We start from the raw sequence: 10,285 nt of genomic DNA, 5'->3' as shown, positions 1-10,285 counted from the left end.
TGGACAAGATCCTTGTTGTGCCCAGTCAAAAGAAAGCTGATCCAATATCATTAATATCTACATGCAAGTAAAATTTTGCTTAAGATAATTAAAACAATGACTGCAGCAGCAGTATATCAATAGGAAACTGTCAGAAATTCAAGCCAGATTTAAAAGAGGACATGAAATGAGGGATATATCATTCCTAACACCAGATTTATCTTGGCTGAAAGCAGATAATACCAGAAAGAGGTTTATTTGTGCTTTATTGGCTGTACAAAGGCATTTGCTTGTGTGAACCATGATAAACCATGGATAGGTAACACTGTGGGTAGTGGATCTTCCAGAATGCTTCATTGTGCTCATGAAGAACCTGTACATAGACCAAGAGGCAGTGGTTCAAACAGAACAAGGGTATACTGAATCAATTAAAATCAGGAAGGGTGCGTGTCAGATTGTTGCTGAGTAAATTATCTGAGAAACTGGATTATATGAAGAAGAATGTGGCATCAGGATTCCAGGAAGAGTCATTAACAACCTGAAATGCAGATGACACAACCTTGATTGTGAAGAGGACTTAAAATACTTATTGATGAAGATCAAAGACTTTAGCTTTCAGTATGGATTGCACCTCAATGTGATGAAAACAAAAATTCTCACAACTGGACCAATGGATAGTATCATGATAAATAGAGACAAAAATGAAGTTGTCAAAGATTTAACTTTGCTTGGGTCCACAATCAATGCTATTGGAAGAAGCAGTAAAGAAACCAAATGACGTATTGCAGTAGGCAAATCTGATGCAAAAGACCTCTTTAAAGTACTTAAGAACAAAGATGTCAGTGTGAGGACTAAGGTGCACCTGACTCAAGCTTTGGTATTTTCAATAGCCTCATATGCATATGTAAGTTAGACAATGAATAAGGAAGATAATAGAAGAATCGGTGCATTTGAGTTATGGTGTTGGCGAAGAATATTGAAAGTAGCATGCACTGCCAGAAGAGTAAACAAACCTGCCTTGGAAGAAATGCAACCAGCATGCTCCTTAGAACCAAGGATGGTGAGACTTCCTCTCTGGTATTTTGGACATATTACCAGGAGAGATAAAGCTCTGGACCACAAGGTCAGATGTTCAAACCTACCAGCCACTCCTCAGAAACCCTATATAGGGTCTCTATGAGTCAGAACAAACTCGACAGCACTTAACAACAACAACGTTAGGAAGTACAAGTCCCTGGATAAGGATGTCATGCTTGGTAAAGTGGAAAGTCAGAGAAAAAGAGAAAGACTCTCAAGGCGATAGATTGATTCAGTGAGATAACTATGGGCTCATTCCTAATCAGAATTCTGAGGGTGGTGCAGGCCTAGGCAGTGTTTGATTTTGTTGGGCGTAGGATCACTATGATTGATAGCCCAAAATGCCAAGGCTTGATGGAGACGAACTCGTTATTTCCCCTAGGAGCAGTGGTTTGGAATTCACTAATTCATTGCACATGGTGACTTTACAAACCTGACTCTGTATCTATTGTTCCATGCACGTGTTGTTGTTGCTAAGTGCCTTTGAGTCACTTCCAACTCATAACTCATAGGGTTTCTGAGGAGTAATTGGTGAGTTTGAACTGCCAACCTTGTGGTTCAAACCAACGTCATGGATATAGTCAATTCTCATTACTCATGGTAGTCATGTTTGTAAAGTCACCATTGGCACTGAATGTGGCACTGGACGATAAACACTAGACCACAAAGTCACCAGCCACTTCTCAGAAACCCTGTACGGAGTCACTATAAGTCAGAACAGATTCGATGGCACTTAACAACAACATTGTTCTATAGGGTCAGAATCATTGAATCAGAATTGACTCAATGACAAAGGTTTGGTTTGGGGTTGATTGGCCTTTCCATTAATGGAATCCCCAGGAAATTGCTGGAAACACCTCCCAAACAAGTAGTGCAGGTGAGTCTTGGGGACCATACTCTTTAGGGTTATGTTGATGTCCTTCAAGACAGCACAGCTATTTTGAAACAATGGTCCTGTATATTTCATGTTACTGTTGCTGGTGAGTCAATTCTGACTCATATAGACCCTGTGCACAGTTTCTGGTGCTGTAAATCTTTGTGGGAACAGAAAGTCTCATCTCTCTCTTATGACCTGTGGTTAGCAGTCCAGTGATTATCCTGCAGTGCCTCCACAATTCTTCTACATACTTAAGAATTGGAATACATTTTTCTAGGGAGTGAGTCCTTCTTACTGTTACTTTAGTTGTGTAGAGGTTGGGTGACAGGGTATGTACTAACTAATCTGACCAAGTAATGGCAGATTGTTCTCCAAAATGCTGCACGATTTTATCCATTCCAGCCAGTAGTGTTCAATGGTTCCCATATCCACCCATTCCTCACCATCTAGCTGACGGTGAGGGAGGACATGGCATAGACACAAGAGGAATGACTCCCAGTCAGGCACCTAATGAGGCGTATGAATCTTGCCTTGTCACTGGCAAGAAAGAGGAAAGGTCCGTTGCCTACCATTGTGAAATAGACACCTGAGGTGGGGGGAACATCCATAAACATCACAACAGAAAACAGGTGGGTCCGGATCCAGCCTATAACTAACTGGAATACCTTGGGGTGGGAGCTGGAAACTGACCAGACCCAAAATGATGGGGGGGACTATGATGGGATGGACATCTGGATTGGCTGGGGACACGGGACTCAAGGAGGGAGAGGAGCTGTTTGCTGACAGCCAGAGGTGAGGGCCTGTGGGGCGTATCCTTTGGTTATTTGATGATGCACTGAGGGGATTTTAATTATTGCAGTGAAATGAAATATGATAGGATGAATGTGAAGCTGAAGTGGGACAGAGGCAAATAATGATGTATGCAAAACCTTGGAACAACAGGGCTCTGGGATACAGAGATTGAGACATGGTTTAAATGGGGGAAAGGGGGGAAATACTGTTAAGATGCTTGGCTGTCTGTTGAGTCTTGGTTCCCCTGGCATACCGCTATAAAATAGACACTGGAGTGGGAGAAAAAGGAATAGCCAAAAATACCACCATAGAAAGCTTGTAAGTCCATCTTCTGCCTATAACTGATTGGAATACCTAAAATGGGGCTACAACGTGCCCAGCGAAAGAGGTTTCCTGTGGAGCCCCTGAATTATACAAGACCACAGGTGGAATCCTGAACAGCATCCAGAATCTTCTGAGGGGAAATGTCCACTTGAAAGGACAAGCAGACCAGCCTGGAGTGGCCAGAAGAACAGAAGATACTTCTTGAAAGAAAGACTGACAGGAAAAATACAAAACAATATAGGCAGGCAGACTGATCACTATAAGAACAAACAAATGGCTCGCCCAGGAGACATCAAGACAAGTGGTCAGGTCCCCCTCAGGGCAAACCCCCTTCTAAGACCAAGGCTCAATGTGAATGCATGCTCTGATTGGTGACCATGTTCATCACCGATAAGGAGAAGTGAGGGAAACACAGCAATGAAGCTGTTAGCTAAGCCTTGCAATGCTCAATAGATTCTTGTGAACCCTGAAGGAGACCCGGTTGGCCAGCAGTGTGCCAAGTCCAGGGGACTTGGACCCAGAGTCTGTGACATAGCCACAGAGGACTAGAGTGGAGAGTGAAGTGTCCAGCTGATAAGAAGAGAGGACACATGCATAAGTACACCCACACTTGCAGATAATACCCACTTGACCTGGCTTCAATGGCTGAATGATCAGAGCTCAAACAGAAGAAGAAAGAAGAGGGAAAAAAGTATAGTCTGATACAATTTGATGAATTTGACAGACACCTATGGAAACAATAGCTCAAAAGAGTGAACAAATATTCACAGCGAGGATCATTCCCTCTGCACACGGAGAGGACAGTGATGGCAACATGGACATTGGCTACCCAGAATAGGGGGGGAAGTACAGAGGCAAGAAGTGACTGGCTTACAAGCTTTCAAGACGGAACCTAGATTCAGAGGGTGTGAAGCAAGGTAGAATCTCCACTGAGCAGTATCCATTCTGACTAGCCAGGGCTGATGAAAGGAGATGCGGATAGGTCTCTTGTGATACAATAACAAATAATTGTTATCAGGACTGATTGTGAGGGCTGGAAATGTGAAGGTAGACGTTTTGGGGCAAAGGGAGGGGAGTGATTAATCTTGTAGTCTAGGAGCGGAGGTCTGTGGGATCATCAAAGGAGAAGAGCAGAGAACGGAACCCTACCCAGAGAAGCAGTGATGCCAGGGATGAAGGCGGAGACGATGACGTGGGGAGATGGAGTGGCTGGAGACTTTGGACCTGGAGAGAGAGAGGGGCGGTGTGCGGACGACAGGAGGGCAGGCTTGCGACCATGGCAAGGAAACGATATATGATGGGATCAATGTGAAACTGATGTACTCCCATGTAAACTGTCACATAATTCACAATAAAGCATTAAAAAACAAAAAAAGAAAGAAAGAAAGAAAGGAAGGAAGGAAGGAAGGAAAGAAGGAAGGAAGGAAGGAAGAAAGGAAGGAAGGAAGGAAGGGGAAAGGTTTGTCATCTGAGGACTGCTGATCAGTTAACTTCAAATAGCAAGAGCAGCTGGATGTTGTAGAACTGAAATGGGTGGGTGGGGGGGACCAGTTCTCCTCTGATTTTCTGGTATTTTGGGGATAATGGCTTATCTTCCTTATGAGCATTTTCCCTCTATGTCCAAGGGTAAGGATAATCCCTTCCCTTATCCTCTGTGGAGTGAGTGCTCATTACATTATACCTGAAAGAGTCTCTTGAATGATCAATACTCTTGGACCCTTGGGGATCTGGGCTGACGCTGGGGAAAGGATATAGACAGGACACCGAGAAGTTGATAGGAGGTTCATGTTATAGTAGACCTAGATGTCCAGAGATTCATGGGTAATTTCCAGAGAGAAGATTCTAGATGTGAGGGTCAGAAGTGTTAGTTTTGTACAAACAAAAACTTATCAACGTATGTCTCATAGCCCACTTCAGGGAACATGACATCATCTTCAGGGCATATATTTTTTTCGGACACAACTTCAGCTGACCCATGCACGAGTCCATTGTCTGGAGAGAGCAGCAGAAATAAGTTAAGAGAGTTGTTTTCACATCACAAGACTCAGGGGGCTCCAAACCAGCGTCACATCCCTCTTACTGATTCTGGCACTCAGCTCCCGGTCTCATCATTACATACATACACAAGGCACACCAGCTGAACTTTACCATGGTGACTCCTCCATCTTGCTGTCCTTCATTCCTTCCTGCCTCCACTTTTCCCTTTGGCCTTCCTAATAGTCCCCCTTATCTGACAGTTAGAAATTGTCTTCACTCACCAGAAGCAGTTAATTCCCAGAAGAATTTACTTGTGCATTGACCACACAAACAGGCGGTAACTATGTGATTACCAAAAGTATAATGAATGTGCTGGCTGACGTTGAGTTGGACTTTAACCTGTGGAGAATAAGGCAGTGCAGGGTCAGAGGAGACGGAGGCAGCCCTGGATGAGCTGTGAAGCAGAATGAACCCCTAGTAGGGCACTTCAGCAAGCATTCCACAGAGATCCCCTACAGAAGGCATGCACTCAGTTCTTTCAGTATCACACTCAACTTGGTCAAGTTTTGTACTGTAATTGTATTTCTCTGTGGTGCTCAGCTTGAATCTGGATTGTTAAAAAAGAAAAAAAAAAAATGTTTGTTTTTGGTATGATGAATGCCTAAAGAGTCAATTTTGGTTTAAAGGTATAATCTGAGACCACATTTGTTTCTCTCATGGGTTAGACTTTGTCTCTGTAGGGTGTGAGCACAGATGTTGAACCCAGCTGATGAAGGGGACCCTGTGCTCCTTGTTTCAGTAACAAAATGACTGAGGAGGCCTGTTTCTGGGTAAGTTTAGGGCATCTTTGTGACTCAGTTTGAACGGAGGTTATTCAGATTGCAGGTGACAGAAAATGATTTAAATTAATTCTTGCTCTGTGAACCAAGAGGAGCAGTAAGATCAGAGACATCTATCTGCTCAGTGTAGTGGAGACAAAGAGCAAAGGAGAAAAAGAAAGAGAGAGAAGCCAGGGTTTTCATGGGAGAGGTTGGTGGTGAGGTCTTAACAGTCCTGGCCTCCAGGTTGGTCATGTGGCAGGTATCTCTCCTGGCTTCTCTTTCTGTGTTTGTGAGATGGAAGCATTAATACCCACCTGTGAGGTTTGTGGGCACGAATGTGCTCTTGGACTTTGCACATGATAATGAATGCAAAGAAACATGGTTCCTGTGGGAATCAATGCCTTTGGAGCCTGAAAGCACTTGGATGGTGAGTAGTTTGCACGTGCTGTTTCCTCAGCCACAAGAAGTATAAAACATATCATCAGAAGGAGATGAAGTAGTGTGTGTGAGGTCTGTGAGGGGGGAAGGACACGAATGGGGCCAGACCTGAGAGAAGAATACCCTAGAATGCCTGCCTGCGATAGCATCAGATACGGCTTCAGGAAAAGGGCTCTTCTAAGGTGCTCTAGCATCCGTGATATCTGAATAAAGGTCACGTGTAAGTCCTGTTGTAGTCCCTTGTACCAGGAGTCCTGGTGTGGTGCTGTAGAGTAAGCGCTGGACTACTAACTGCAAAATCAGTGATTCAATCCCACCTTTTACTCCTTGGAAACCCTATGCAGGGTCACCTTGAATCAGAACTGATCTGATGACACTTAACAGGAGCAGCAGCAGCCCTATTCTAAAGGGACCCTGGTGATACAGCGGTTGAGAGTTCTGCCACCAACCAAAAGGTCAGTGGTTTGAGCCAACCAGCTGCAGATTTGCAGCCTTGGGAACCCTTTGGAACAGTTCTACTCTCTTCTCTACGGTTGCCATGAACTGGAATCAACTCAATAGCAACAGATTGTGATGTATTCATATTTTCTTTAAGGATTTTGGTAACTTCCTGACTCTCTCATCTATTTTTTGAAAATCCCAGGGAGACCTTGAGGGAATTGGGGCATTGGTATCAAAGACAGGGAAGTAAGCCCATGGAGGGTTCTGGAGGCTTGACGAAGAGACCATGGAGGAACTTGGAGCTGGAAAACAAATTCCTGTCTGAAGACACATCTCCATTTTGGAGTGCTTCCATCTTGCCTTCCATCTGCATTTATCTGTTGAGCAGGGTCTGCTGGATCCATCCCATTGGTGCCTGGGTTGTGTGTGTGTGTGTGCGCTTGTGTGTGGGATGGGACGCAGTGTTGTCATTTGAGCAGAATTCACTCATCACTATCACTAGCTTTGATCCATTTTGATCCCCCCTCCCCCACTGCTTTCATTACACTTCTCTTTTCCTAATTTCTCTTGCCTTCTCCTGGTGAAGTGAATAGTCTGGAGCTCATGATTACAAACCTTTCCTTCATTTAACTTCTCCATGCCACCCTGCCTTCATGTTTACAGTGGAACTGAGAATCCCCACGTTTCTGATAGCAAGGTCTCTAAGATGAAATCAGTGATTACTGACCATGTTCTTTGTTACAATAGTGATTCTTTTTCCCCCAGCCACCCATTCTTCACTTACCACTACGCTTTCGTTCATGTTGTTTGTAACTCTGAGCGTTGTTATGAAATTGGTATTTTGATCCACAGGATCAGGATTCATCATAGTCATGGAAATTGTCTCCCTCCTGGACATGACCCAAGAAACAAAAACCAAAATCCAATCAAAGTCCAGGACTGAGGTGGTCTGGGAGAGAGGACAGAGTAGGCATGGCAGAGGCAGCAAGGGGTGCCAGGGTTAGGGGGGACCTAGAAGTGTCAGTGCTATCCCTGACACTTCTAGGGATATTGATTCTCTGTGGCACACACCTCCAGGCTCTGTGTACCCAGTCTAGAAGAGAGGCGTGGTGATCAGAGTGGCGAGGTCTCCGAGGTGCTGGCAGAGTGACTTTTCTGTGTCAGGAATCCTTGCTGAATTTCCCTGGTGTTGTATTTACTTATCCTACAATGTTCTTCCTCTTTCATTTTCTTGTGGAACCGTCTCAGAATCCATGGAAGCACACTATTTTATTGCACAAGGAGAGCTGGTAGGATGATGCCAAGCCCTAAGGGTCTGAGCAATTTTTCACATCATTGAACTGAGATCTAATATGACGGTCACCTTAGCTTGGCCATGGACATAGGATGAAATCAGGAAAGAGCAGATACATTTGGCGTGTGCTTCTTATAGTACTGTTGGTTGGCAAGAATCTGGATTGAATAATTTCCATGCATTGGTCCTTCTAAGAGCCTTGCATTGCCATTATCTGTGTGTGAACTACTGTTCTGAAGATGGTTGTGGGAGTGTCTGTCTTCCTAGCTCTATGAGTCTCTGCCTTCAGTTACTGCTTAGCCTACACCCTTTCAGAGGGGGTAGAGGTCAGATCCTATCTTTGAAGGACCTTAGTGGTTCTTTCCTGTCGTCTGAGGAGAAGGCATGGACTGAAAAATTCCTTAGAATTAGGAAATGCCTGGAGTTGCCCATTTACCACCCATCTAGGAAAACCAGGAAAGATCTGGGGCCCACTGACTCACTGTCTCATAGGCCTAAGTAGAGGGATATCAAAGTCCTACTTCGTCCTCAAGGGAAGTCCAAGAGACTACCTCCTGCTTTTTTCCTCCCCTCTCTTTAGAGACACTCTCAAGCTTGGCAGGGCGTGTTTCCACCAGAAGCTCATGCTTCATTCTCATCTGCTAGATACTCCTTTCCCCAAATTCCTCCCACTACAGGACTAGGTCTTCTGGAGAGCTCCTGATGTCTTTCTGGAACTCTTTCCTCTTATCAAAGGATACCATCTCCTTCCAGTGCCCCTCCCATTCCGATGGACCTGGCACCTGAATGTTCCTGATTCTGAGTATAGCTCTGGCAGGTACTGATAGCTCTAAGCCCAGCTTTATCCCAGAATGGAGCTTTCATTTAAGAAACCAACCCAGGAAAAAGGAACTTTCGGGAATATGATTCTGCTTTTTTGTTGCTTAGAGAACCCTGCTGCAAATCTTGTAACCCCAGATCCCAGTAAAAACACGAATCCATGGGAGAAAGATGAGGCTTTCTGCTCCTATAAAGATTTACAGCCTCAGAAACGCTGGACAGGGTCCCTATGAGTCGGAACTAACTCCACAGCACATAACAACAACAATGAGAAGTAAGGAGTCTGGGGCATACAAACAGTTTTCTATTGGCTGTTAACCTAAAGATCAGCAGTTTGAATTCACCCAGTGACTCTGTGGAAGAAAGCCTTAGCGGTCTACCTCAATAAAGACTACAACCACGTTAATCCCATGGAGTGGTTCTATGCTGTAACGTGTGGGGCTATAGAAGTGACTCAGCTTGGTTTAATGAGAAGCAGAGCCCTGTTGCCAATGAAGTCACAGGGTCATCTGAGGTGGTGGGTCAGCACTCCCCTGAACCCTGTGCAGAAATCATACCCAAACTCTCCTGCAGTTAACCAAATCCTCATCTTGGCCTACCCTTTCCATTGAGGAGATGAGGATGAGCAAGATGAGCGAAAACACAAAGCTGATGCAGGGCATGGATTCAATAACCTCCACAATAGGTTTTGAATAGGGAAGGAATGAAGCCAAAAGATGAAGAGTGAAGACTCCCAGGACAGCTTCCCTTGGACCAGGATAATAATCCCTAGGGACAGAATGTGGGGTTTTGGGTTAGAAGAAGGGTCCTTCTGAAAGGCAGGTAGGAGAAGGGGTGGCTCACATGATTTCCTGAGAATTGTTGGTCCCCAACTGCAGGCATAGAACCAGGAGCAGGGCAGTCAGGAGCTGAAGTAAATTCATGTTGGCAGGATTTGATCTTCAGAACAACTGTGCATCCAGGGACCCAGATTCCTTCTTATAACTATAACAAGAGGACATGGAAGCCCTTGGGCAAGTGTTTTTAGTCAAAACTTCTGTGGGCTGGAATTTTCCTCCCCACCACCTTGTTTGTTTTTCTGTGAGAAAGGTCAACCTTCAGTTGGAGTTTTATTTTGGGGTGGAGTGCAGAATGACTTAGATTGTGTTCCTTTGTTTCTCCCTGTCAGATTAAAAGATTCCTGGATCATTGTGAGGGTTCCTGTCTCCACTTTTGTAAACAGCATTCTTCCTCTTTTGACTCCTACTTCTCAACTCTGCTCTGTGATTTAGGGTCAAGAAAGTTGCTTCTTTCATCCTTGTCCTCTGAATGGCATAATGTCTTTTCTTCCTTGCTACACCACAGCCTCAATGAGCAAATATGCCATTGTTCAGTGGATGCCTTGATACTAACATCTCTGTATCTAGAGTGGAGTAAACTCCAAGAGGTTTAATAAGCATTCAAGCC

The sequence above is a fragment of the Chrysochloris asiatica genome, unplaced genomic scaffold (genome assembly GCF_000296735.1).
Source record: "Chrysochloris asiatica unplaced genomic scaffold, ChrAsi1.0 scaffold00041, whole genome shotgun sequence".
In the NCBI taxonomy this organism is placed as follows: domain Eukaryota; kingdom Metazoa; phylum Chordata; class Mammalia; order Afrosoricida; family Chrysochloridae; genus Chrysochloris; species Chrysochloris asiatica.
This window is presented reverse-complemented; position numbering follows the sequence as displayed.